This window comes from Eschrichtius robustus, chromosome 2 (genome assembly GCF_028021215.1).
Source record: "Eschrichtius robustus isolate mEscRob2 chromosome 2, mEscRob2.pri, whole genome shotgun sequence".
In the NCBI taxonomy this organism is placed as follows: domain Eukaryota; kingdom Metazoa; phylum Chordata; class Mammalia; order Artiodactyla; family Eschrichtiidae; genus Eschrichtius; species Eschrichtius robustus.
This window is the reverse complement of record NC_090825.1, coordinates 138,539,708-138,567,163: the sequence shown is the minus strand read 5'-3', so window position 1 is coordinate 138,567,163 and position 27,456 is coordinate 138,539,708.

Sequence of the window (27,456 nt, the reverse complement as noted above, 5' to 3'; positions counted from 1 at the left end):
GGGATCGAACCTGGGCCCCCTGCATTGGGAGCACAGAGCCTTAGCCACTGGGCCACCAGAGAAGTCCCTATCACATCTTTAAAATAGGATTAACTCTAGGTCAAAGGGTTTAAGGAGTAAAATGAGCTACTATACTTTGATCATCACCTGTTGGCATATAGTAAGGGCATAATAATTTTTTATTTATTAGACTCTAAGCAATTTGAGGGAAGGAAATTGGCTTGTTCACCATGGTTTCTTCAGTACTTACCATATTGTCAGCTTATTGTGTGTGTGTGAACACTTAAATGTGTGTGTGTATACTTCTTGAATGAATATGAGAGTGTTAAAACTCTTTTACGGTGTCAAGTAATAAGATAATCATCTATTTTACATTCTGGGATATATCTTCTGATTGACATGGGAAGAGAAACAGAAGAGACATTTTATGGAGTAAAACAAAGAGATCTTAGTATTGGAGTACAATTTGACAGCTCTGGGCAGCAAAGGATAATGGGTATCTGAAGAATTTGAGGAGAAGAGTCAAAAGGTAGGATACCCATTTATGACATAGTTTTAGATATAATTTCAATTTAATGTTTTCAACCCACATTTGTGTGCATTTATGTGTGTACATATTGTATGTATTATATAATATAAACGTGTATGTTATACAACTGTAAATACCACTTGAACGTTAAATAATTATCAAATAATAATAAAATGATATATTAAAATTATTTTCCCAAATCAGAATGCCAACAGGCTTGATTAGACTAGACTACATAACTGGAGTAATATTTAAAGCATAGTTCGTAAAGTACGATTTATAAGTTTATTTTAAATCAGTAGCTATATCTATGGATAAATCATACTCATAAACAGGATATTTACTGTCAGAATCTTTTAGTCTCATCTGTGACTTTTCCAGTGAAGTGCCAGAGTAAACTGTTGCAAACATTCTTTATCATCTGCTTACAAATTGGTTGCTTGAGCTATTTAATTTTTCTATTCCTAAATGAAAGACAGAGGGAATAAAACAAGTATAGGAGAAAAATTACATGTGATTCTATTTTTAATCTTCATTATTTTTTTGGTCACATTGTCATTAAAGATGCTCCCAGTAAAGAGAGTTTTGCTTCAAATATGTAATTGTGAACAGTAATTGTGAACAAGTAACTCCAAAGATTTTGGAATATTGCTTTATGTACAATTTGATTAAAATTTTAATTATTTCCTTGTTCTTTAAAATGGTCAGTAATATCACTCAGCTATCTATTTCCTTTTTAGAATGCAAAGTTTAGGACTTTTTCATTACTTTTTTAAAATTTTTGGTATCCTGAGACCCCACCTGATAAAGGAGTTATTTGAAAATTTATTCAGCAGCTTCCTCTCTATTAGTCTGTTGTCAAGAGCATTTGTAGTAATCACCTTTGCAGATTTCTGCTTAGGACATTGACAACTGTGTATATACCTCCTCCCTTCTCCCCCACCAGTGTCCATAAATGATTGGTCATAAATGACCTAAACTAGCTCAATCAGATTATTTCTCAAGATAATTTGGAATTACTGTGTAGTGAGAGAACTAACATTAATTTGGAAGCTGTGGGGCTGCTATGTGACCTTGGAAGCAGGGAAACTAGTTTTAGGGAGAAAAGAATAAAGCAAATGCATGGGGAAAAAAAAAAGAGAAGAGAAGCTGTGTAGAGAGAACAAGAAGGTGAAGGAGAATGAGAAAGAGAAGCAGACAGGTACCAATGCATATTAATTAATGAGTCTTCATCTCAAACAAATAGAGTGCATTCATTCTTTATTTTCTTCGTTTGTTTAACACTTATTTTTGTTACTGTGTGGCAGACACTGTTAAGATTCTGATGATAAAGTGGTAAACATGGGACTCAAGTCTCTTTTTCATGGAGATTTTATTCTAGAGAGACTGATCCTTCATGAGTAAACAACATATTAATTTAGGATTATGGTGAGTAATATGAACTGATACAGAGAGTAATGAAGGGTTAACTTGTGGGGAGTGACGAAAGCAAAGTCCTCTGTGATGAGGTGACATTTTTAGAGCCTAGAATAAGCGACTAACACCACTCATTTTCTATTTTCCCATTTCTTCTCTGAGAGTTTCTAGCTCATTAATGATGTGATCATAGTTACTGTAGGTAGTAGCATGATCACACATTTTCCTCCAGGTAAGAGAGATTAATATCTTTTCAACTTCCAGTTTCACTTCCCTGGCTGTCCTAACACTTGACTCCTAAGCAGATACCACATGTATTGCTTTTTGTCTTTGGTACCAGGAAGCTCCTGCCCATTCCTGGTACCAATCTTGTTAATTTTTAGAGTAATTAACAGATCCCAAAATCATTTCACTCTCTCACGCAGTTTGGGCAGATCTCCAAAGCAACTCTCTTCCAAACGGTGACTCAAGAATCCACGTACCTTCCCTCTTCTAGCTACTCTCTGGAACACGTGGCCTTCAAGGTCACTACAGCAGAGGAAGAGAGAGATGAAGGAGGCACACCAGCTCCTAATTATCTTAGACTGGAAGTGATACTCATTATTGCCATTCAAACTTATTTGGCTTGAATTAATTCCATGGTTTCAACCTAACAGCAGTGAGACTGGGAATGTGAAGGGGAATGGGGATGTTTATTGAACATTAACAATTACTACTATAAGGGACATGTTTTGAAAATAGAACTACAGGCTTTAGTGATGAATGGACTATAAGGGTGGGAGAAAAAAGGGTTTGACCTATGTAATTGGGGGAAAGGTAGGGCAGGGCTATTGACAGTACAAACCTGACTTTAACTCAGAAGTGTGCTTTATTTATCTGTATCCATAACTGTTATTGCTTGGTAACATTATTTGTACTTGATTTAGTAATATGATGATATATCTGTTTTATAAAGTTATTTTTAGTTCATAAAGGTGAAGTACTTATTTTTTGTACACTGGATTTTCAGCTTCTCAGGTATATATAACATATGTAACCTATATATAACCTATATATATAACATATATATCCAGGGTTGAGAACCTCTGGTATTGGCCCTTACAGACCACTGTAGCAAAAAACCAAAAAACAAACAAAACCCAAAAAACAAACAACAACAAGAACAAAACGGGGCTTTTCTTTGAGAAGAGAAATTGTGGAATGGTTTTTGGGAGAGGAGTAACATGATTGGTGTTTTAACATAACTGCTTTGGCTGCTTTATTAAAAACAGATTGCATGGTATTTACAGCAACAAGACTGGTAATATTAGCAAGAGTGTAGGTAATGAAAAGAAGGGAACAGGACTAGAAAGGGAGTCCTGGGGCACACTAAATTAGAGCAATGACAAAAGCAAGTAAGAAATAGTGGCCAATCAAGTAGATGAAAAATCCGCCTATGGTGTCTTATAATCTACATGAGTAACGTGTTTCAAGGAATATGAGGAATAAAGTGTGTGTCCCTAAAGAATGGATTCTCTGGCAGGCCCACTCTGAGACCAGTTGCAGTATATGCCATGTTTATTAGGGAACGCTGGTGGGAGGAAAACCTGTGGGAGGAAGAGGAAGAAAGCAGCATGGGGCAGAGAGAGAGATGGAGCTGCCGTGATCTGGTGACAGCCTAGGTTGATCCCACAGAAGTAAAATGGCTCATCATAGTTGTCCCTTGTTAAATTGAAATTGTTGGACTTTTAATGCCCTACCACAATTAGTCATTAAATATGTGTTTCCCTGGGAAGGGTATAACCTTGAGCCAGGTGACTCTTCGCAGCTGAGGCAATTCCTTAAGGGTCTGACAACCACAGGCTGTTGGCTGACATCCTTCATAATGGCTGAGGCAACAGGTCCTTTCTTGAGTGGTGCATCTTTGTGCCCACTATAATCCACTCTTTGCACTCAGATTCCAACATGGATTTGATCTGAATGAGTCCACTTATATGCAGTGTTTTTCAATAAGTACAGTACTAATATTCTCATTTTACAGATCTTTAAATTAACTAAATATGGGGAAAATTTTGTGTTTGATTAGAGATCACAGTGCATGGAATCAAAAGAGCTAGGGTTTGAGTCTTGATTCTATCCATACTGTTTCAGCTTCCTGCCCTTGTGTGTGTCCTTTATCAATTCCTTTGTTTTTGAGGCAGAGATAGCAGTACGTGGACTTTTTTTTCTTTTTTTTTAATTTTATTTATTTATTTATTTATTTTTGGCTGTGTTGGGTCTTCGTTTCTGTGCGAGGGCTTTCTCCAGTTGTGGCGAGCGGGGGCCACTCTTCATCGCGGTGCGCGGGCCTCTCACTATCGTGGCCTCTCTTGTTGCGGAGCACAGGCTCCAGACGCGCAGGCTCAGTAGCTGTGGCCCACGGGCCCAGTTGCTCCGCGGCATGTGGGATCTTCCCAGACCAGGGATCGAACTCCTGTCCCCCGCACTAGCAGGCAGACTCTCAACTACTGCGCCACCAGGGAAGCCCCAGTATGTGGACTTTTGACTGTGTGTGTGTGTTGGGTGGGTCGGTGGCCATGTATATATATGTATATATTTGCATTTGTTGTTTGTTTCGTTTTACTTTTATTTCAGAGAGCAGATCCTCCATGATTCTGATTGGTTTTGGGGTCACGATGAATGCTCATTTTCTTTTCTTGTCACTCTGCGGATATAGTCCAATTTCTCTCACAACACTCTAGGCATCCTGGTGATTTCAGGGCTTGTCTGTAAGCATGGGCCCAGAACGCTCATTTCGGGTCACCATGCTCTTCTCAAACTATAGATGTGACTTCAGCTTTGTGGATCCTTATGTCAGAGAAAGACTTACAAGAGAGTATCAATTGGCACCTGAGTGTATTACTCCTTCTTGCCCTCATTGCGTAACAGTAACCCTGTCAAGGTGGTGACTCTTTGATGTCTTGTCTCTGGACATAAGGAGCCACAAATGCTTAGGCAGCATCTATAGTTTATAATTCAAAGGGACTCTTGCTTGGTCCCCTAGCCTTATTTCGTTACTAAGACCTCTAATTCTGCAGTACCTAGAGTTTTGGGGAGAGAAATTACAAATCCCTCAAGTGACAATTAAATCCTAGGTCTGGTTCTTAACTTTCTCTGGCTTGCTGCAGGAGATGAGAGCTTATTTGTATACCACCAAAGAGGCTCTCTGGCTCTCACACTTGGCTTTCAATTGCCTGTTAATTGCTCTTAGCTTTTATTGTCTTTTTCTAGCTCCATCAATGGAGCTTAGTAATAGCCACTTAATTCCATTATCATTATAGTTACTGTTTCCCCGTATTTTTCAAATGCCTGATGCAGTGTGTTAGCTCTTGCCTCCCCTTGCACTAGCACATCATTACAATTCACTACCAGTGAAAATTGTAGCAATTGGGGCATTTTGTTTTACCAGCGTCTATTTGTGTTATATCTATCACCAATGATGTGACCCTAATTGCTAGGCAGACAGTGACTAATCCAGCTACAAAAATCCATTCTATTGCCTAATTTTTTTGTACCACTCCTGTTACATACTATTGCATGTTGAACTTTCTGGGAATTGGACCATGAGATGGGTTTAGTGTGCCGGCCATTTATTAGGGTGAGATCCTGGGCAAGGTGGCTTTATACAGCTGAGGCAAACTATGAAGAACTGACCCTTGTAGGACATTTGGTCCTGTCCAAATCATCTATAAGATATTTGGTCCACAAGACGTTTGGTCTTTGGCAAAAGGTCTTTGAAATTTGGTGCTGTCCAAAACGTCTGTGAGCATATTTGGTTAATGCCACTGGGTTTTGGACAGGACCAAATATTAAGGACCTTTTGGCATGGACCAAATGTCTTATGGACGTTTTGAACATGACCAAATGTCTACTAACTGAACTGACAGATGAAGATGGTGGGCCCCCACTACTCCTAGCAGCTGGGGTAAGATCACTCAGCAATGTAGAAGTCATTAGCGTATATTGAATATGCCTTTCTGATAATATTTTATTGTCATTCTTTTCAAAAATTCAAATCAAAACCAGCTTGACTTCGGTTGGAGTCATATTATATTAGGAAGGGTGCAGGTTAAGTTGCTTTAACTAAGAAACCCTACTATTAAAGTGCCTGTAACTTTATTTTGTTTTCATATAACAGTCCAGCACAGTCAGCTGCCATTTTCACTTTATGTAACCAAGGAAGATCCTTGACTTCTCACCATCTATCAACCTATAGGAAGGAGCAAAGCGTAGAGGATACACATCCACTCCTTTTAAAGGCAATATCCAGGCATTGCACACTTCATTTCTTCTCATATTCCAATGGCCAGAACTTTAGCATATGGACAAACTCAGATGCAAGGGTTGCTGGGAAATGTAGTTTAGCTGGGTGGCCACATACTCATCTAAAACTTTATGAGAAGGGGGGAAGTTATTCAGGAACAACTTAAAATCAGTCACACCTGTACCATGCAAAATAATCTCCACAGGTAGAAACTTACATTCCGCCTTCCATGAGCTTTTACCTATTTTAAGAGTAACTCAAAATAAAAATTCTTCGTGATAGACCTCACATTCACACTAAGCATTCTAACCTAGAGCTTGCAGTAACCACTGTGTTACTACTATTCTATAGCAACATTTTGATGGCAGTGTTTGGTTTTCTAAGTTTTCTCCATCTTCTATCCTGAGTTTTATGTATTCCTGGTTATTTCAGATATTTATAGTATTTGTCTCTGAGTCACCCCTTTATTTCCTCTGATTCCATTGTAAGGCTTTGGACACAGTGTAAATGTAAGCAATATTTAGAGATCGGTATATAGACTGAAAGAGTTTGTATTGAGGTTAGCTACCACTTTTGCATATTTATCAAGTTTAAATTAAAGTCCCAGAAAAGTCGAAAACAAGAGACATCTACATATTGGTTTGGCATAGTATCATTGCTATCAGAGCAAAAGATGAGGACAAATAATACCTGAAATAATGTCTGAAGGTTGTGTTTGAAAATTTGGTTTAAAAATTCTGGCGCAGTCTTTTTTTCCTTCAAATTTTATCTTTTGAAGTCTGGGACTAAATTGGCATCAAAGTTAGTGAAAACAGTCAGATTGGTCCTGTAAGATATTTTGGCAAAATTTATCAGACAATTTTAAATGTTTATTCCTTGATTTGGTAATTTCCATTTTGGGAACTTCAAAGATTTGACACTAAACATGAGAAAATCCATGCATAAAAATATTTATATCAATATAGTTTATAATAGTAAAACTGAAAAGACACTAAATGTTCAATTAGAAGAGAATTGTTGAATAAACATATTCATTTGATAGAAAATTGGCAACTATTAAAAATAACATGAAAAATATTCATAATATTAAGTGAAAAAATCAGGATACTGATTAGCACATATTCTACATTTACTATATGTTAGGTGCTTTTCTAAGTACATTAAATGTGTTAACTCTGAATTATCATAAGATCCCTGTGAAGAAGACCCTGATAGTATCCCTATTATGCAGATGAGGAAGTCTAGACACAGAAGATTTATAGTATCTTGATCAAGGTCATAAAGAAAGTAGATGACAAAGATGAGATTTGAACCCAGGCACTGAAGCTTCAGAACCCATATTCTTAACTGCCAGGAGATGTTGCCTTATATGTAGAATATAGTGACTATGCCTGGTGGGGTAAAATTCTATTTTGTCTGCTTGAGGAAAGCATTGATTGATGTGACTTGAAATTTGTCTGGGAATTAATGGACTCATTTACCTAAGGTGCCAGGGAGGTTTTTGAAGAGAAAGAATCAAGACCTAACTCCTTTCTCCTCAGCCAGTTGGACTGAGGTGGCCCTGAGTGATGCTCTGGGATCAGGGAAGAGCAATTATGACTCCAGAGATAAACTTTGAATAAAAGCAGAAAAGTACAGAATGACCATGTGGGCTCTCCACTGCTGTAAAGCTATAGGTCAAAAGGGAATGGTGTGCTTCTATGGGTGATACAGGGATGAATGATATAGGGATATGCCCTATGCTAGACAGGCTTGTGCCCTGCAAAGTGGTTTTTGTGACTGAATCCAGTTACAATCCTGGGATCCAAGACTAATGGTAGTGCAAAGATGTTTACCTTTAGCTCCCATCACACTGATGGAAAGTTCATCCTGTCTCCCACCTTGAAGAAGCCCTGTGATCTGCCTGGAGGGTAATAACTTCTTCAAAAGAAGGCTCAGGCCCAAGCATTAGCATTGGAAACATACAGGCTTATGATGTATTTCAAAGCCCGCAGTGGCGACTCTGCCTTTCTCCACTTTTCGATTCAATCCCAGTCATCTGTTTTGGGAACTGTTTGGACCAGACTAATCAGCTCTGGTCGTTATTCTGGAACCTTTCATCTTCAAGGTACTACATACATATTCTGGCTCAAGTAAGGAAATGAGGGCAAACAGGAATTGTCCTTTGGATGAGAGAATTGCAGGTGAAGTTGTGTGTGTTGGGTGTGTGTGTGTGTGTGTGTGTGTGTGTGTGTGTAAACATGGCCTGATTCCAGCTTAAGTATTGTGCTTTGGAACCAAACTGTAAAGATAAACAGTATGGTTACAAGAGATGATTGATGCTTTGCAAAACAAACAAAAATTATACATGAGGAAGAAAGATGGGAGGAAGTACAGCAAAACATTAACATTGATTGTTTTATGATAGTGGTTTTTTTTTTTCTTTTTCCCTGTTTTATTGGACATTTTTGAACATAAAAGTAGAGAGAGTAGTGTAATAAACCCTGTGTTTCTATTACTCATCTTGAATGATTTTCAACATTTTGCCATTTTTGTTCATCTTTCTCCCAACTATTGGGGGGAGGATGGTGGATCATTTTAAAGTAAACCCCACACATTCAACTGAGGACATTTCTTTTTATGTCTATCTGTCCCTCACATTTTTATTTGTTAGTTTATATTTTGTACTAAAACTCATTTTTTGTTTAAGTCCAGTATCATATGTTTACTGTGGAAAGTTTGGAACATAGAGAAAAGTATTAGGAAAACAAACCATCTGTAATCCAGCTTTCAAGACGTAACCACTGCTAACATATGGCCATGCTGAATTTATACTTTTATACCCTATTTTTTTCATGTCTTAAATCTTCAAAGATATTTTATGGATATATATGATGGTGGTTCTTGAGGTATTAAAAATGTCTATGTTCAACCTTTTCTTTAAGGAATAAGGGTTACTTTTCTAATGAAAAATAAAGGTAACATTCTTTATCATTTTATCTATAACTATTGTTGGGGAAAGACTCGTTTCCTTAGGTTCTCTTCAAACTTAATATTTCTTAAACATATTTATTTGTTTCAGTCTAACATTTAAAAGTATATGTATAGCTGATTCACTTTGTTATAAAGCAGAAACTAACACACCATTGTAAAGCAATTATACTCCAATAAAGATGTTAAAAACAAAAACAAAAACAACAAAAAAAAGTATTTCTTCATCAATTCATTGTACCTTTTGAAGAAGAATCAACGTTTCCAGAAGCAATTTTACTTGCTAACTACACAGAGGGGACATGATTTCCGCATTTCACTTGAATAATGCACTGCCTTCTAAACAGATAACATAAGGACCTTAGGGAAACACCAAGGATATGCATTTACGATCTATGTACACAGTGAAATCTCAAGGAACTCAGCCCTTTACACACTTCATCTCAAAATGCCCACATCAACCTTGCATTAAAATTCAGTGGTTCAGGGAAATGCTCACCAATGTCATCTTTATAACCTCTTACAGGGAGCAAGGTTAATTCTATAAAGTTGTTCCCTGCATTTTAATACCTCTTTAGTCTGCACTTTGGGCATGTGAAAATTAAATTAAGGGAAACAAATTAAATTGCCGAATTCTATCATATGTTAATTTTTTTTTTTTTTTTTATATTTCTCTACAACTAAAATGATTTAAGTTTTGATTTGAAGGTTGCTTGGGTTGCTTTACTGTAGAAAATCACCGAGACAAGTTTCTTCATCCCGACAGCAGTCCATGACTCCAACCAGCATACTGGTTGCTTTTTAGAGAGGTGTCTTGCAGATGTCAGTAAATACCTTGCTTTCCCTAATGCTGATTTCATGGGTCTGGGTAAGAATAATAGAAGGCAAGGTGCATGATAAATCTCAGTAAACAAATCAGGGTGTGTGTTACCTTTGGGAAGTTCAAATACTTAGTAGTAAACCTCTATTACTCTTTGGAGCAGTGGCCCAACCAGGATAACCGTGTACCGCTGTTCATATGGTACACTCCAAGGGGGTGCCATTCACTGTACTGTCTTGTCAATGGCACCTTTTAAAGTTACGTAACATATCAGGAAAAAATTCTCTCACAGTGGTATAATGGAAAAAACGTTGTTCTGAGAGCAGGAAGAGTGCGATTCCTTACCTGACTTTGGTAGTGTTGAGCCATTATCTTGTCAAACATTGTAAAGAATAAAAGCATAATTTGCTCATCTGGCTAATCAGTTTATATCAGTAGTGGGTGTTATACTTCAGTGACTATTTTTACATTTTGTTTAAGATCATATTGACAAGAATTAGACACCTAAAATGAGAGCAGCTGGCATTTTAAAAATAACGTCTTTGTAAATAGTGCTGCTGCAAACACTGGGCTAAGACATGGAAACAACCTAAATGTCCATAGACAGATGAATGGATAAAGGAGATGTGGTACCTATATACAGTGGAATACTACTCAGCCATAAAAACAATGAAATATTTCCATTTGCAGCAACATGATGGACCTAGAGATTATCACACTAAGTTATGTAAGTCAGACAGAGAAAGACAAATATCATATGCTATCACTTATACGTGGAATCTAAAAAAAAGATACAAATAAACTTATTTACAAAACAGAAATAGGCTCACAGATGTAGAAAACAAACTTATGGTTACCAAAGTGGAAAGGGGAGGGATAGATTAGGAATTTGGGATTAACATATACACACAATTATATATAAATTAGGTAAACAACAAGGACCTACTGTATAGCACAGGGAACTATACTCAGTATCTTGTAGTAACCTATAATGGAAAAGAATCTGGAAAAGAATACATATATATATGTGTGTGTGTGTGTGTGTGTGTGTGTATAGATAGATAGATAGATATCTGAATCACTTTCCTGTACACTTGAAACTAATACAACATTGTAAATTAACTATACTTCAATTAAAAAAGGAATACACCAAAGGAATCACAACAGGAAAAAAATAGCTTTGAGATATAATTCAACTATTTAAAGTGGAAAATTCAGTAGTTTTTAACGTATTCACAGAGTTGTGCAACAAACAACATGATTTTAGAACATTTTCATCACCCCAAAAAGAAACTTCATATCCATTAGCAGTCAATCCCCATTTCCCTCCAACTTCCCCTACTCCCACATTCCAGTCTTGGGAAACCACTAATGAACTTTTTTGTCTCTATAGATTTGCTTATTCTAGACATTTCATATAAATGGTATCATGCAATGTGTACTCTTTTGTGACTGACTTCTTTCATTTAGCATAATATTTTTAAGGTTTGTCCATGTTGTAGCATGTATCAATACTTAATTCCTTTTTATTGCTGAATAATATTTCATTGTATGCATATACCACCTTTGCTTATCAAATGGTCAGATGACAGGCATTTGGGTTTTCCTCATTCTTTGACTATTATCAATAATGCTACTGTGAACATTTTTGTATAAGTTTGTGTGTGTGTGAGAGCAGATGTCTTTATTTCATTTGGGTATGTAGCAAGGAGTGGAATTGCTAGGTCAAATGATAAATCTGTGTTTAACATTTTGAGATTTTAGGTTGTTTTCCAGTGTGGCTGTACCATTTTACAATCCCACCAGCAGTGTGTGATGGTTCCAATTTTCCACGTCCTAAGAACGGTTGTTATTATCTGCCTTTTTGATTACAGCTATCCTAGTGGGTGTAGAGTGGCATCTCAATGTGTTTTGATTTGCATTTCCCCAGCGGCTAATATGTGCTTATTAGGCAGTTGTATTTCTTCTTTGGAGAAATGTCTATCCAGCAATCCATTTTAATTGAGTGTTTCTCAAATAATAATTTCTTAGTAGAAACTTGAGAGTGCTCAAATTCTTAATAAGTGAGATATACTAGACTTTTTTAATCCTAAGTTTGATCTGTCATTTTATGTGATGTGTATAATCTGAAGAGGGTACACAGCCCATAGTATCTCTCCCCACCAGGTTATACACTCCAAGAAGACAAATACAGTCTGTTTTAGTTATTAGTGAGTTTTTAGCATCTAGTACTGGACTTTTAATATGAGAGATAATAAAATTTATTTGATGGATAAATGAATGGAGACATCTCTTGTTCAAAAACACCAACCTATTCTGCTCACCTGGGCCTGTTTATATGATCTTTTCTATCCCCACTAGGTCAGGTTTATCCTGAATTTATTAAAAGTAATAGTAAAATCTTAATCACCTGCAACTTAAAAATTATTATAATTAACCAAAAATATACTTGATTCAAGAGAATACCACCCCTGCGAAGAAAAGAAGATGATTCAGATCATATCTTTGGGTCTTTCCAAGTGTTGCATTGTGATATAATAAGAAATATATATTTGATCTTTGTCCTTGGTTCTTAGCACAGAACAACTAATATAATAAAATAAAATAATAATTGGTTTTTTTCCCCTCAGTTCCTGAAATAGCTCTAAAGTGATAAAGGTAAAAGGAGCATCTTTTGTTATTCATAACAAGTCCTTTTCAACTACACCTGCATTTATTTTAATGAGGTGACTTTTGGAAAGTACCTAGGATAGGAAGCTGATTACTGTGAACCAATCATGTGATCAGAGAGTTGGCACTTTTGGCCCCAACACTCAATCTCTGGGGAGGGGAGAGGAGCTGGAGGTTGTTAATCACCAGTGGCCAATAATTTAATCACTCATGCCTATTTAGTAAAAAACTTCATTAAAAACCCTAACCAAAGAGGTTTGAAGAGTTTCTGGGTTAGTGAACAAGAATGCATCCAAGTGCCAGTAGGGTGGTACACTCCAAACTCCATGGGGAAAGAAGCTCCTGTGCTTGGGACCCTTCTGGACCTCATCCTATGTATCTCTTCATCTGGCTGTTCATTTGTATCCATTAATGTATCCTTCGTAGTAAATTGGTAATAGTGAGTCAGCTGTTTCCCTGGGTTCTGTTAACCATTCCAGAGAAAAATTGAACCCGAGGAGAAAGTCATGGGAACCTCCAATTTATAGCTGCTCATGCAGAAGTTCAGTAAGTCCCCTACATACGAACCTTCAAGTTGCGGACTTTCAAAGATGCAAACATGCATCTGGTTCCAGCATGGAACCAGAACCTGTGCCATCAATGTCAGGCATCAGTGACATTACAACTTGCCGTCCGTCTCCTATTGCTGATGATCATTCAGCTCCCCCATCTCCCACCTTCTCTCCTTCCTCCAGTCAGTAACTCTTCTTGCCTGTTCACTCGATGCCAGCCCCAGTATCCCAGCTGTTGTACTGTACTACTTACTGTACTTTTCAAGGTACTGTACTGTAAGATTAAAAATGTTTTCTTTATTTTTTGTGTGTTTGTTTTTTATCTATTATTTGTGTGAAAAGTATTGTAAACCTATTACAGTACAGTACTATGTAGCCAGTTCTGTTAGTTGGGTACCTAGGCTAACTTTGTTGGACTTAACGAACAAATTGGACTTATGAATGTGTTCTCAGAACGGAACTTGTTCATATGTAGGGGACTCACTGTATAGGTGACAACCAGGGCCTTGCAATTGGCATCTAAAGGTGGGGGCAATCTTGTGGGCCTGATGCCGTAAACTGTGGTGTCTGTATTAACTTCAGAAGGATCCCAAGCACAATAGCCATTTTGGCAGGTGTGAGGTGATATTTCATTGTTGTTTTGATTTGCATTTCCCTGATGGTTAGAGATACTGAGCATCTTTTCATGTGCCTTCCTTATTTTGTAATATCTTTTCTATATAAAGTTCTACAATGCTCATATTTAGCATAACAGTGGATATAATAGATTTTCTTTCTTCTGGTTCATATATGTTTACTATTTATTTTATATTATTGTGTATTTTTTTTCCACTTTGTTTTTCGTTGGTTGGACCAAGCTGCTTTTTTTCCCCCCAATCTCTCTTGCTATTTTGGAGTTTAATTGTTTATTCTATTTCTCTAATGTCTGCCTATGTTTGTTAATGGCAAAAATACATGTATCATTTTATGAAAGTAATTTATAAATCTCATAGTAAACTATGTTTTTCAATTCCAAGAAGAAGAGACATTGAGAATAGTCTACATCTGTATCCTACTACATTTTAATGTTTTATTTACTTTTTCTGAGATATCTTAGTATTTTTAGTTCCAGATTATTGTTTTTTATCTTTTTAAAAAATTTATTTTTATTTTATTTATTTATTTTTGGCTGCATTTGGTCTTTGTTGCTGTGCGCGGGCTTCCTCTAGTTGCAGCGAGTTGGGGCTACTCTTCGTTGTGGTGCATGGGTTTCTCATTGCAGTGGCTACTCTTGTTGCAGAGCACGGGCTCTAGGAGCATGGGCTCAGTAGTTGTGGCACGCGGACTCAGTAATTGTGGCACGTGCAGGCTCAGTAGTTGGCGCCCAGGCTTAGTTGCTCCACTGCATGTGGGATCTTCCTGGACCAGGGCTTGAGCCCATGTTGCCTGCATTAGCAGGTGGATTCTTAGCCACTGCGCCACCAGGGAAGTCCCAGATTATTTTTATGTTTTCCCCAGTAGTATTTCTTTTCTATGCCAAGAATCCTTACTTGGCTCTTAAATTACATACCATCAACCACTATATTATTATCCATTTAGATTCAACTGTGTATACTGCAAAGTTCATTGTTCTACTCTCTTTCAATTTTTTATCTTACTTTGAGGTCTCTGCCCTAACATTTGTATTTTTGGTTATATTTTTTTCCTGAGAATTTTTCTCAGAAATTTTTCTTTAATTTACTTAATGATATTTTATTCCTGGACCACCTATTATTTTTAGCTAGTACTCTCAGATTCATCTTGCAAGTCTTGCTTCCCATCTCTTCTATTATTATTTTTTGTATTATGTCTTTCCCTTAATCTTCCAGACCACTAATTGGGATTTCAAAAATGCCTATTCAATTCCTCATCAATTTGTCCTTGAATTTTATAGTTGTATGTCACTTTCTTTCACATAAGCTTTTTTGTGCTAATTTTGAATGTCTTTAATTGCTCTTATTGGTTTTTCCTGTTACTCAAGTTACTGTCTTTTTCCCCAGTAGTTCTGTTTCACTGAGTCTCTCATTCTGTTTTTTTCTGCTTATGTTTTCCTTATCTAGTGGCCTTTTTTTTTTTTTTTTTCCCTTTGTTTGCTTCTTGGTGCTGAGGTTGAATTTCTGGAGCATGTTGAGTCCTGACCATCTGCAGTATCTATCCGGATAGTCTTGGTTGAGCTAGTGAGCCAGGCAGCAACTTGTAAGGCTCCTTCTCGAGTCTAGATCCCTGAGGGAAGGTTCTCTGCTTACCAACTTCATTATTGCTAAAGCTGGTGTTCCTCATCTTGTGAGAGAAGGGAGGTTTTCATGTAACATTTACTCCTTTTTAGGTCCTCTGATCCAGAGTCACATCCAACCTCCAAGACACATTACTTATGCAGGGGCAGTATGTCAGTATTTCTTCACCATGTTTGGTTAGATACCCATTCTAGAGGTCTCTCCAGACCATTACCAGACTCTCACTTTTTCCTTATCTCTTCTTGAGAACTCAGCACGGCCAGAGGACTTGACTCTATCTTTGAAAAACCAGCTTAATTTGGGAGATGATCTGTTGGATTACACTTCATGAGCAAGGGAACCAGAGCCAATTTCAATTTGTCATTTTATAAGAATCTCCTTCTATCCATCAGTTCTTCAGAAGTTATTACCCATATAGGAACTGAAATGTGTTTTCCATTCATATACTTATTCTTTGTTTCTGAGAACCAGTGAGCTACATCCATCATTAGGTATCTTTTGCAGTGAAAAACAACAGTAAATTTCCTGCTTTTGAGTAGAGTTAAAGTCTGAGAGAAAAATCTTTTTTTTCTTTTTTCATTTACTTGAAATACCAACATGATTATACTGTTTATAGCACAACCTGTAGTCACTGAAGAGAAAAACTACAGAATGGTAAGACACATATAAGTCAATGTATTCACATGACTACCATATTTATAGAGTCAGTTAGCTACTGAATATCTGATTCGGATCAATTCCTGTGTCAGAGATGATTGTTTGTAGGTAACACCAGCTATTGCAAATAAGTAGGTGCTGGAAGGAATTCATCTTCTCGAGAAGCGTGAATTTATTGAATACCTGTACAAAGAATTGTATTGTCTTGAGAGATTATGTTGGAGAAGGAATGGGCAAAGAGGAGAGTGAAAGCAGTAAGAGTTTAGACCTTACCCCTGAGGACCTCACACATCTAAGTATATAGAATATATTATATGTGTATAATGAAGATTATATTAGAAACCTGTACATGAATGGATGATTACAAAAAGACACACTTAAAGATATATATTGAGAGACCATCTATTCAGTCCTTGTAGTGTAGAAGAAAGATCAGAAAACTGTGGGCTTAAATCCCAATTTGCCTACTTACTAGCTGAGTAATCTTGAGTCTTAAAAATAGGAATATAGTTAGGGAGAAATAAGATGGTTCTGTTTCAGAAATTTAATTTTAGAATTATATATACCAGAATGCAGAATTAAAGCTGTATAACTTCTATCTTCCTATTCACAATCACTGGAAAGGCATATTAGTTATAACGTCACTTAAATAACAAAAATAGCTAACATATTTTGAGCCCTAACCATGGAGCAAGCATTGTGCTAAGTACTTTACATGTATTATCTCATTTTACCCTCACAACAGTCTTATGTGTTATATACTATTATTATCGCTGTTTTACACATGGGAAAACTTAGGATTAGACAAGTGAGTGTGTATGAGTGTATGTGCCTTGGATATGGGCATGGACAGTAGAGATGCGTGGGTGTGTGTGGTTGTATGTTAAATTGTCTTGCAAAGCTTGCAGCAGACACTTTTTCTTTTCTTTTTAAACTAGTTCAGTATGATGAAAATTGACAGTGTGAAAAATCTTGACTCTTATTGGAATTGGTAAACTGGCTTCCCATTTGAGCTTTATAGTTGTGTTCACTCTGATGTCAATTTATGATTCTCTAAATGCTAAAATCAAATCATAGGATATATATCTAAACTTAGCACAACTTGAAAAAGATGAAACTAGAAACTAGTATGTATTACTGATCTCAGGTAAGACAATCAGCACTTGTCTGCCCAGTACTATTGCCTAAAGCCCAGGTTACATTTCATTCCTACTGCTTTAGGGCCTCCTATATATTTCATTCCAACTAAAGCGTAAAAAAACAAAACAAAATAAAACTAATGAGATCTTGATAGAAAATAAAGAGATTCTTGACAGCATTTAAGTGTCACTTAACATTTATGTGATTTATAATCAAATATTAGACTATCTCTTATACTGTTGATTCCTCATTTTGCAATTTCCTATGTTCCCCTACTAAAGATTACCAAGAACAAGCTTTATGATGCCTAAATAGTGATATAATTGAATTGCCATGTACACTAATGAAATTAATTTAGAAAAATATTTTCTAACCTTTAGATTTTAAAATAGCAAAACACTTTTCAAAAAAAAATAGCATCTTATTTGGAATTAGCTGGTGGATTTAAAACAAATTCTTCAACACCCTTTCCTCCAAAAGGAGGAGTCTAAGTCTTCTTGCTTTGACTGTGGCCTGGCCTTACTGACTCTCTTCTAACAAATAGAGTATGGCAATAATGATCGTGAGTAACTAGGTCAAAAATGACATTGGGGTTTTCTTTCTGCTCTATCTCTTGGATAACCACTCTGGGAGAAGTTAACTACTATGTCATGAAGATCCTCAACAGTGTTATGGAGAGTTCCACACAGTGAGCAGCTAAGGCCTCCAGCTAACAGCTTGTGTGAATGAGTCATCTTGGAAACAGATGACTGTAGCATTGACCAGGAACTTAACTGCAACCTCATGAATGACCCTGAACCATAACCACATAGCTAAGCTACCTCCCACTACTGACTCTAAAAACTGTGGGAACACATAAATATTTTTTAAGTAATTACATTTAGGGATAAATTTGTTACACAGCAATGATTAACTAATAAAAGGACCAATATATAAAATAGTTTTAAGTGGGACTGCTACTTTTGAAGATTGTTATTTAGGAACCAGGAGAAACTTGTCTCCCTAGGGCTACTTCTGTTTCTCCAGCTCAGGTCTGTGAAACACCTTAGCATGGATACAATGACTTACAGAGCATTAGATTGTGGCCCATTGGTATAGAAACCTCTTCTGTGTTCTTGAGATGATGATTCAATTTGATTTAATTTGCTAAGTCAGAAATATCTTCCTATAATGAAAGGAAAGAAGAGGCTTGATCTACAACATCCTCACTTTCCCTAACTCAGTACACCAGGATAGAAATTACCTGCAGACCGAAGGTAGATAGTATTCCCTTCCCAGTGTTTGAACATGGAGAAAAGCTCTCTGATATTCTGCATACTGTGTGTGCATATACTAGATGCATGCATGTGTGTATGTGTGTGTGCATATCCTGGAATTATATTTATTTATCCTTAAAACTCTTAATTATGATCTATGAAGGCTATTTTGGTGTAGCAAGACCAAAATTCAATACTGGGTATACCACGATCCAGTCATATGAACTCTGGAAAATTATTCATCTCTTTGGGGCTCAGTTTTCTTAACTGTAAAGTAAGGATAATAGTCATATCTCAAAGAAATTATATTCTTGGTAATATATATGTGTATGTCCTAGTACAGTTCCTATAACAAAGTAGGCACTTAATAAATGATTCTTCTTTTCCTCTTGTCCACTGCTTTTCACTTTTTCCTTAATGCAGAAATATCAACTTAAATAACAGTTCATATTCTTCTCCCTCTTCCCCCCCTCCCCAACTGTCTCTCTCCCTCTCTCCTTCTCTTTCTCTCTCTTCTATTTTGCTATAAAAATAAAGCAGCTTAAAGCTAATATAAATTAGAATCATGTATTATACATGTAGAAACCACATTAGCTGAGATTTTTGCCATAAGTTTTCTTTCTTTTCCATGGTTCATTATTTCTATTTCTGTTTTAATGTGCTTTATTGTATATGTGAGTTGTTTTTTTTTTGGATAAGCTGACTACAGTCCTTTTTCACAGTAGGCAAGACATATAAATAAATAAATAAAAATAAACCAACTATGGTTTTTTAGGTTGGAAAGGCTGTTATATTAATCAAAAAGAAATTATAACTCAAAAACTCTGAGCATTCAAGATCCTTTTTGCTGTGACGTTTTCTTGAACATACTCACTGGCTGAGAATGGAACTTATGAATGCCTTCCAAGGACTCTCAAGTCCGTAACAGTAATACATTTATGTATTTAAAACTTTTTCTTAGTCTAAATATTGAGGACTATACGAAACTTTCTATTGATCTTTTGGTTGATGCTGGGGAAAATATTATAGAAATAAAAATACATAGAAACAGAGTTGATGATACTTATATGAGAAGCAGGTGAATTCAAGGCAAAAGGCATTAGATAAATAAAACAGGAATATTTAACATAGTTTAAGTACAAGTCACTGAAAAGTTACAAAATGATATATAATCATAATACAAATAATATAACCCTAGCATCAAGATGTATAAAGCGTCAGTTGTTAAAGAGAAAAAGATAATTTGATAACATACATTAATTTATTCAATCATTAAAAAATATTCTGAATACTTTGGCTGTTTGTACTAGTCATTGGGGATATAGCAATAAACAAAACAAAAAAAGTCCTTGTATTCAAGGAGTTCACATTCTGCTTTATGTAGAATAACCACATACCAAACATATATCCAGTGGGTCAGATGAGGATATGTAACTTGAAGGAAAATAAGGCATAGTAAAGAGTGATGGGGTAGGGCTATTTTATATCAGGTGGTTAGGGAACACCTCTGCAAAGATTTGATATTTGAGTACAGATCTCAAAGAAGCACACAAGCCATGCTGATATCTCAGGCAATAGCATTTCAGGAAGAGGACACAGCAAATGAAAATCCCAAAGTAGGAGCAACAGGAGGCCTGATTGATTAGAGTAAATAGAGCCAGTATGAAATCAGAGCAAACATGAGGCCAGATGTCCCACCTTTTATTTCTCTGGGAGAAATAAAATGAAAAAAAAAATGATGGGCTCTCCTATAATCCCTGTTATAATTTCTTATCAATCAGTGAAGTTATTGCTGTTAGCTAAAAGCATGGATCAGTACACTATGGTTTGTTGAGACAACTATAACACAGCATGGTACTGGCCTGTCAGCATGGAGTAATGAACAGAACTTCTAAACATATAGAACAATTTAACACAAATGTTCAACAAGTACATGCTTAGTAGGATACAAGGTACAGTAGCTAACCGTTGTTATTCACAACTAATAAGTATATTATTTTGCTTGAGGTAGGAGTATTGACAATATTTAAATATTGACAATATTTGAAAACATTTTTTATAGCTGGAGGGTCTCATGATAATGACAAATGACAGTTATATCACAATTTCCACTCAAAGGTTTTGACACAAAGTATGCCACAAACCTTTTAAATGACATAAATATGTCACACACCAGTAAAAACAGCTACCTATCATGTAAAAAGAAGGAGGCAACTTGTAAAAGGCCTCAAGAATGTACATATGTAGGAAGGCTCTACACTTAAGAAAATAAATTGGTAAACTTCTTAGATGAAAAAATCATCTTCGCAAAGCCTCTTAGATAGCCTCATCCACCAGAGGGCAGACAGCAGAAGTAAGAAGAACTACAGTCCTGCAACCTGTGGAATGAAAACCACATTCACAGAAAGATAGACAAAATGAAAAGGCAGAGGGCTATGTACCAGATGGAGGAACAAGATAAAACCGGAGAAAAATAATTAAATGAAGTGGAGATAGGCAACCTTCCAGAAAAAGAATTCAGAATAATGATAGTGAAGATGATCCAGGACCTCAGAAAAAGAATAGAGGCAAAGATTGAGAAGATGCAAGAAATGTTTAACAAAGACCTAGAAGAATTAAAGAACAAACACCTAGAAGAATTAAAGAACAAACAGAGATGAACAATACAATAATTGAAATGAAAAATACACTAGAAGGAATCAGTAGCAGAATAACTGAGGCAAAAGGACGGATAAATGACTGGGAAGACAGAATGGTGGAATTCACTGCCAAGAACAGAATAAAGAAAAAAGAATGAAAAGAAATGAAGACAGCCTAAGAGACCACTGGGACAATATTAGACACACCAACATTCACATTATAGGGGTCCCAGAAGGAGAAGAGAGAGAGAAAGGACCTGAGAAAATATGTGAAGAGTTTATAGTCGAAAACTTCCCTAACATGGGAAAGGAAATAGCCACCCAAGTCCAGGAAGCGCAGAGAGTCCTAGGCAGGCTAAACCCAAGGAGAAACACACCGAAACACATAGTAATCAAATTGACAAAAATTAAAGATAAAGAAAAATTATTAAAAGCAACAAGGGAAAAATGACAAGTAACATACAAGAGGACTCCCATAAGATTAACAGCTGATTTCTCAGCAGAAACTCTACAAGCCAGAAGGGAGTGGCACTATATATTTAAAGTGATAAAAGGGAAGAACCTACAACCAAGATTACTCTACCTGGCAAGGATCTCATTTAGATTTGAGGGAGGAATCAAAAGCTTTACAGACAAGCAAAAGCTAAGAGAATTCAGCACCACCAAACCAGTTCTACAACAAATGCTAAAGGAACTTCTTTAAGTGGGGAACACAGGAGAAGGAAAGGACCTACAAAAACAAACTAAAAATAATTAAGAAAATCGTAATAGGAACATACAAATCGATAATCACCTTAAATATGAATGGATTAAATGCTCCAACCAAAAGACACAGGCTCACTGAATGGATACAAATACAAGACCTGTATATATTCTGTCTACAAGACACCCACTTCAGACCTAGGAACACATACAGACTGAAAGTGAGGGCATGGAAAAAGCTATTCCGTGCAAATGGAAATCAAAAGAAAGCTGGAGTAGCAGTCCTCATATCAGATAAAATAGACTTTAAAATAAGGAATGTTACAAGAGACAAGGAAGGACACTACATAATGATCAAGGGATCAATCCAAGAAGAAGATATAACAATTATAAATATATATGCACCCAACATAGGAGCACCTCAATACATAAGGCAATTGCTAAGAGTTCTAAAAGAGGAAATCGACAGTAACACAATAATAGTGGGGGACTTTAACACCTCACTTACACCAATGGGCACATCATCCAGACAGAAAATTACTAAGGAAACACAAGCTTTAAATGACACAATAGACCAGATAGATTTAATTGATATTAATAAGACATTTCATCCAAAAACAGCAGATTACACTTTCTTCTCAAGTGCACATGGAACATTCTCCAGGATAGATCACATCTTGGGTCACAAATCAAGCCTCAGTAAATTTAAGAAAATTGAAATCATATCAAGCATCTTTTCCGACCACAACGCTATGGTATTAGAAATCAGTTACAAGGAAAACAACGTAAAAAACACAAACACGTGGAGGCTAAACAATACACTACCAAATAACCAAGAGATCACTGAAGAAATCAAAGAGGAAATCAGAAAATACCTAGAGACAAATGACAATGAAAACATGATGATCTAAAACCTATGGGATGCAGCAAAAGCAGTTCTAAGAGGAAAGTTTATAGCAATACAGTCCTACCTCAAGAAACAAGAAACATCTCAAATAAACAACCTAACCTTACACCTAAAGAAATTAGAGAAAGAAGGACAAAAATACCCCCAAAGTTAGCAGAAGGAAAGAAATCATAAAGATCAGAGCAGAAATAAATGAAAAATAAACAAAGAAAACAATAGCAAGGATCAATAAAACTAAAAGCTGGTTCTTTGAGAAAACTGATAAACCTTTAGCTAGACTCATCAAGAAAAAGAGGGAGAGGACTCAAATCAGTAAAATTAGAAATGAAAAGGGAGAAGTTACAATGGGCACCACAGAATTACAAAGCATCATAAGAGACTACTACAGGCAACTCCATGCCAATAAAATGGACAACCTGGAAGAAATGGACAAACTCTTTGAAAGGTATAACCTTCCAAGACTGAACCAGGAAGAAATAGAAAATATGAACAGACCAATCACAAGTAATGAAATTGAAACTGTGATTAAAAATCTTCCAACAAACAAAAGCCCAGGACCAAATGGCTTCACAGGTGAATTCTATCACACATTTAGAGAAGAGCTAACACCTATCCTTCTCAAACTCTTCCAAAATACAGCAGAGGGAGGAATACTCCCAAACTCATTCTACGAGGCCACCATCAACCTGATACCAAAACCAGAGAAAGATATTACAAAAAAAAGAAAATTACAGACCAATATCACTGATGAATATAGATGCAAAAATTCTCAACAAAATACTAGCAAACAGAATCCAACAACACATTAAAAGGATTATACACCATGATCAAGTGGTATTTATCCCAGGGATGCAAGTATTCTTCAATATATGCAAATCAATCTCTGTGATACACTATATTAATAAATCAAAGAATAAAAGCCATATGATCATCTCAATAGATGCAGAAAAAGCTTTTGACCAAATTCAACACTGATTTATGGTAAAAACTCTTCAGAAAGTGGGCATAGAGGGAACCTACCTCAACATAATAAAGGCCATGTATGACAAACCCACAGCAAACATCATCTCAATGGTGAAAAACTGAAAGCATTTCTTCTAAGATCAGGAACAAGACAAGGATGTCCACTCTCACCACTATTATTCAACATAGTTTTGGAAGTCCTAGCCACGGCAATCAGAGAAGAAAAAGAAATAAAAGGAATCCATCTTGGAAAAGAAGTAAAACTGTCACTGTTTGCAGATGGCATGATACTATACATAGAAAATCCTAAAGATGCCACCAGAAAACTACTAAAGCTAATCAATGAATTTGGTAAAGTTGCAATATACAAAATTAATGCACAGAAATCTCTTGCATTCCTATACACTAACAATGAAAGATCAGAAAGAGAAATTAAGGAAACAATCCCATTCACTATTGCAACAAATAGAATAAAATACCTAGGAATAGACCTATGTAAGGAGGTAAAAGACCTGTACTCTGAAAACTATAAGATACTGATGAAAGAAATCAAAGATGACACAAACAGATGGAGAGATATACCATGTTCTTGGTTTGGAAGAATCAATATTGTGAAAATTACTATACCACCCAAAGCAATCTATAGATTCAATGCAATCCCTATCAAATTACCTACAGCAATATTTACAGAAGTAGAACAAAAAATCTTAAAATTTGTATGGAGACACAAAAGTCCCCGAATAGCCAAAGCAATGTTGAGGGAAAAAAACAGAGCTGGAGGAATCAGACTCCCTGACTTGGGACTATACTACAAAGATACAGTAATCAAGACAATAATGGTACTAGCACAAAAACAGAAATATAGATCAACGGAACAGGATGGAAAGCCCAGAGATAAACCCATGAACCTATGGTCAACTAGTCTATGACAATGGAGGCAATGATATACAATGGAGAAAAGACAGGCTCTTCAGTAAGTGGTGCTGGGAAAACTGGACAGCTACATGTAAAAGAATGAAATTAGAACACCCTTTAATGCCATACACAAAAATAAACCCAAAAAGGATTAAAGACCTAAATGTAAGACTGGACTCTAAAACATAGGAAGAATGCTCTTTGACATAAATCACAGCGAGATCTTTTTTGACCCACCTCCTAGAGTAATGGAAATAAAAACAAAAATAAACAAATGGGACTTAATTAAACTTAAAAGCTTTTGCACAGCAAAGGAAACTATAAACAAGACAAAAAGACAACCCTCAGAATGGGAGAAAATATTTGCAAACAAATCAATGGACAAAGGATTAATCTCCAAAATATATAAACAGCTCATGCAGTTCAATATTAAAAAAACAAACAACCCAATCAAAAAATGGGAAGAAAACTGAAATAGGCATTTCTCAAAGAAGACATACAGATGGCCAAGAGGCACATGACAACCTGCTCAACATAACTAATTATTAGAGAAATGCAAATCAAAACCACAGTGAGGTATCACCTCACACCAGTTAGAATGGGCATCATCAGAAAATCTACAAACAATGGTTGCTGGAGAGGGTGTGGATAAAAGGGAACTGTCTTACCCTGTTGGTGGGAATGTAAATTGATAGAGCCACTATGGAGAACAATATGGAGGTTCCTTAAAAAATGAAAAATAGAATTACCATATTACCCAGCAATCCCACTACTTGGCATACACCCAGAGAAAACCATAATTCAAAGACACATGCACCCCAATGTTCATTGCAGCACTGTTTACAATAGCCAGGTCATGGAAGCAACCAAAATGCTCATCGACCGACAAATGGATAAAGAAGTTGTGGTACACATATACAATGGAATATTACTCAGCCATAAAAAGGAACGAAATTGGGTCATTTGTAGAGACATGGATGGACCTAGAGACTGTCATACAGAGTGAAGTAAGTAAGAAAGAGAAAAACAAATATTGTATATTAACACATATATGTGGAATCTGGAAAAATGGTACAGATGAACCAGTTTGCAAAGCAGAAATAGACACACAGACATAGAGAACAAATGTAAGGGTACCAAAGGGGGAAAGTGGGGGTGTGGTGAGATGAGCTGGGAGATTGAGATTGACATATATACCCTAATATGTATAAAATAGATAACTAATACGAACCTGCTGTATTAAAAAATGAAATAAAATAAAATTCAAAAAAAAAAAAGAAAAATCATCTTCTGCTGCAAAATGTCATTCAAATCTCCTTAGTTTTTATAACTATAAATGTGTTGGCCTTATTCAGAAAAGGTGACTAAGGGCTTTTATTGCTTACATTCATCAAATACAAGAATGTCAAATATAATTCTTTGTATAAAAGTAGATATTCAATAAATTTTTGTTTAGAGAATAAGTAAATGGTAATAGGCTTTGGTGTCATGGATCCTTTATATTATCAATTCTTAAACTTTGATGTGTACATCTGCATAATAATCATAAAATAGCCATTGATGATTGTGATAAAGAGACCCTTAAAGGAACTCTTAAAAAAAAACCTGGAGAACTCTTTGTCTAGAATAGTATTTGTCCTTTTCATTGTCCCAATAATTTTTTCTCAATATAAAATTTCTCTTTCCTTAATTATATACTATTCTGAATTAAAGGGGGGAATTTCAGAGTTTAGCATGGTGTGCCATGCTATGCGTTGACATAAACAAAGTTTATTGTTTTTTAATTTTAAGTTAGAACAATTTATTGAAAGGGTTATGAAACATCTTTTGAGGATTCAAAAAGATGGGCCATAACAGTAATAGGACAATGATTTTTAAGAGTACAGTTTCTGAGTTTTACATGACATACTAAGGTATGAAAGTAAATTGTGAGACTCTAAGCACAATTTCTGTTTTAATTGACTGCTATGGAAAAGTTTTAATTTCATGAAGATACTCATTAAATTTAAAAAACACTACAAAATCTGATTTTAAGAAGTACTTGCTAGTAACCCCGTAAGTAATCCAGTTTCTCTGCTAAAGGAGTATAAACAAATATTTGTGTAACTTTCAATAGAAAAGATGATATAAAAGTAATAGGTGTAGCTACTAGGGCACTTGCTACTTCTACCACTGTTTGTCCATTGTATCTTATTGTTAAAAAAGAAAAAGACCAAATCATGTAAGGCTTAATATATCATGGTGAGGCCTTTTGATACTATTCTATGGAATGTATAAAACACTGGGATATTTTTAACAGATGGGTCATATAATCTTATTTCTCCTGTAGAAGAAAGACTAGTCTGCAAGGGGCAAGCACTGAAGCAAGAAGAACAGGTGAGAAATGATGATAATTTGGACCAGGATGATATCAATGAAGGTTTGCAGAACTAATAAGATTCTGGGTATATTTTGAAGGATTGTATTTTCTGATGAATTCAGTATGAGGTAAGAGAGTAAATTAAAAATTAAGAATGATTTGAGGACTTTGGTTTGAGCAAATGAAGGAATGTAGGGCCATTTACTGAGATTTGGGAGATGGCAGAAAACATTGGTTTGAGAGAACAACGTAAGAATTCCACTTATATGATTAGGTTGAGATGTTTATTAGACAATCATATGGAGATGTTGAGTAGTTGGTAGCGTATATGAATCTTGAATTATGGGTGAAGTCTCACTTGGATATGTGAGTATTGAGTTGGCAGTGTGCATTATAGTATATTAAAACCTGGAATAGATTGTTTAGGG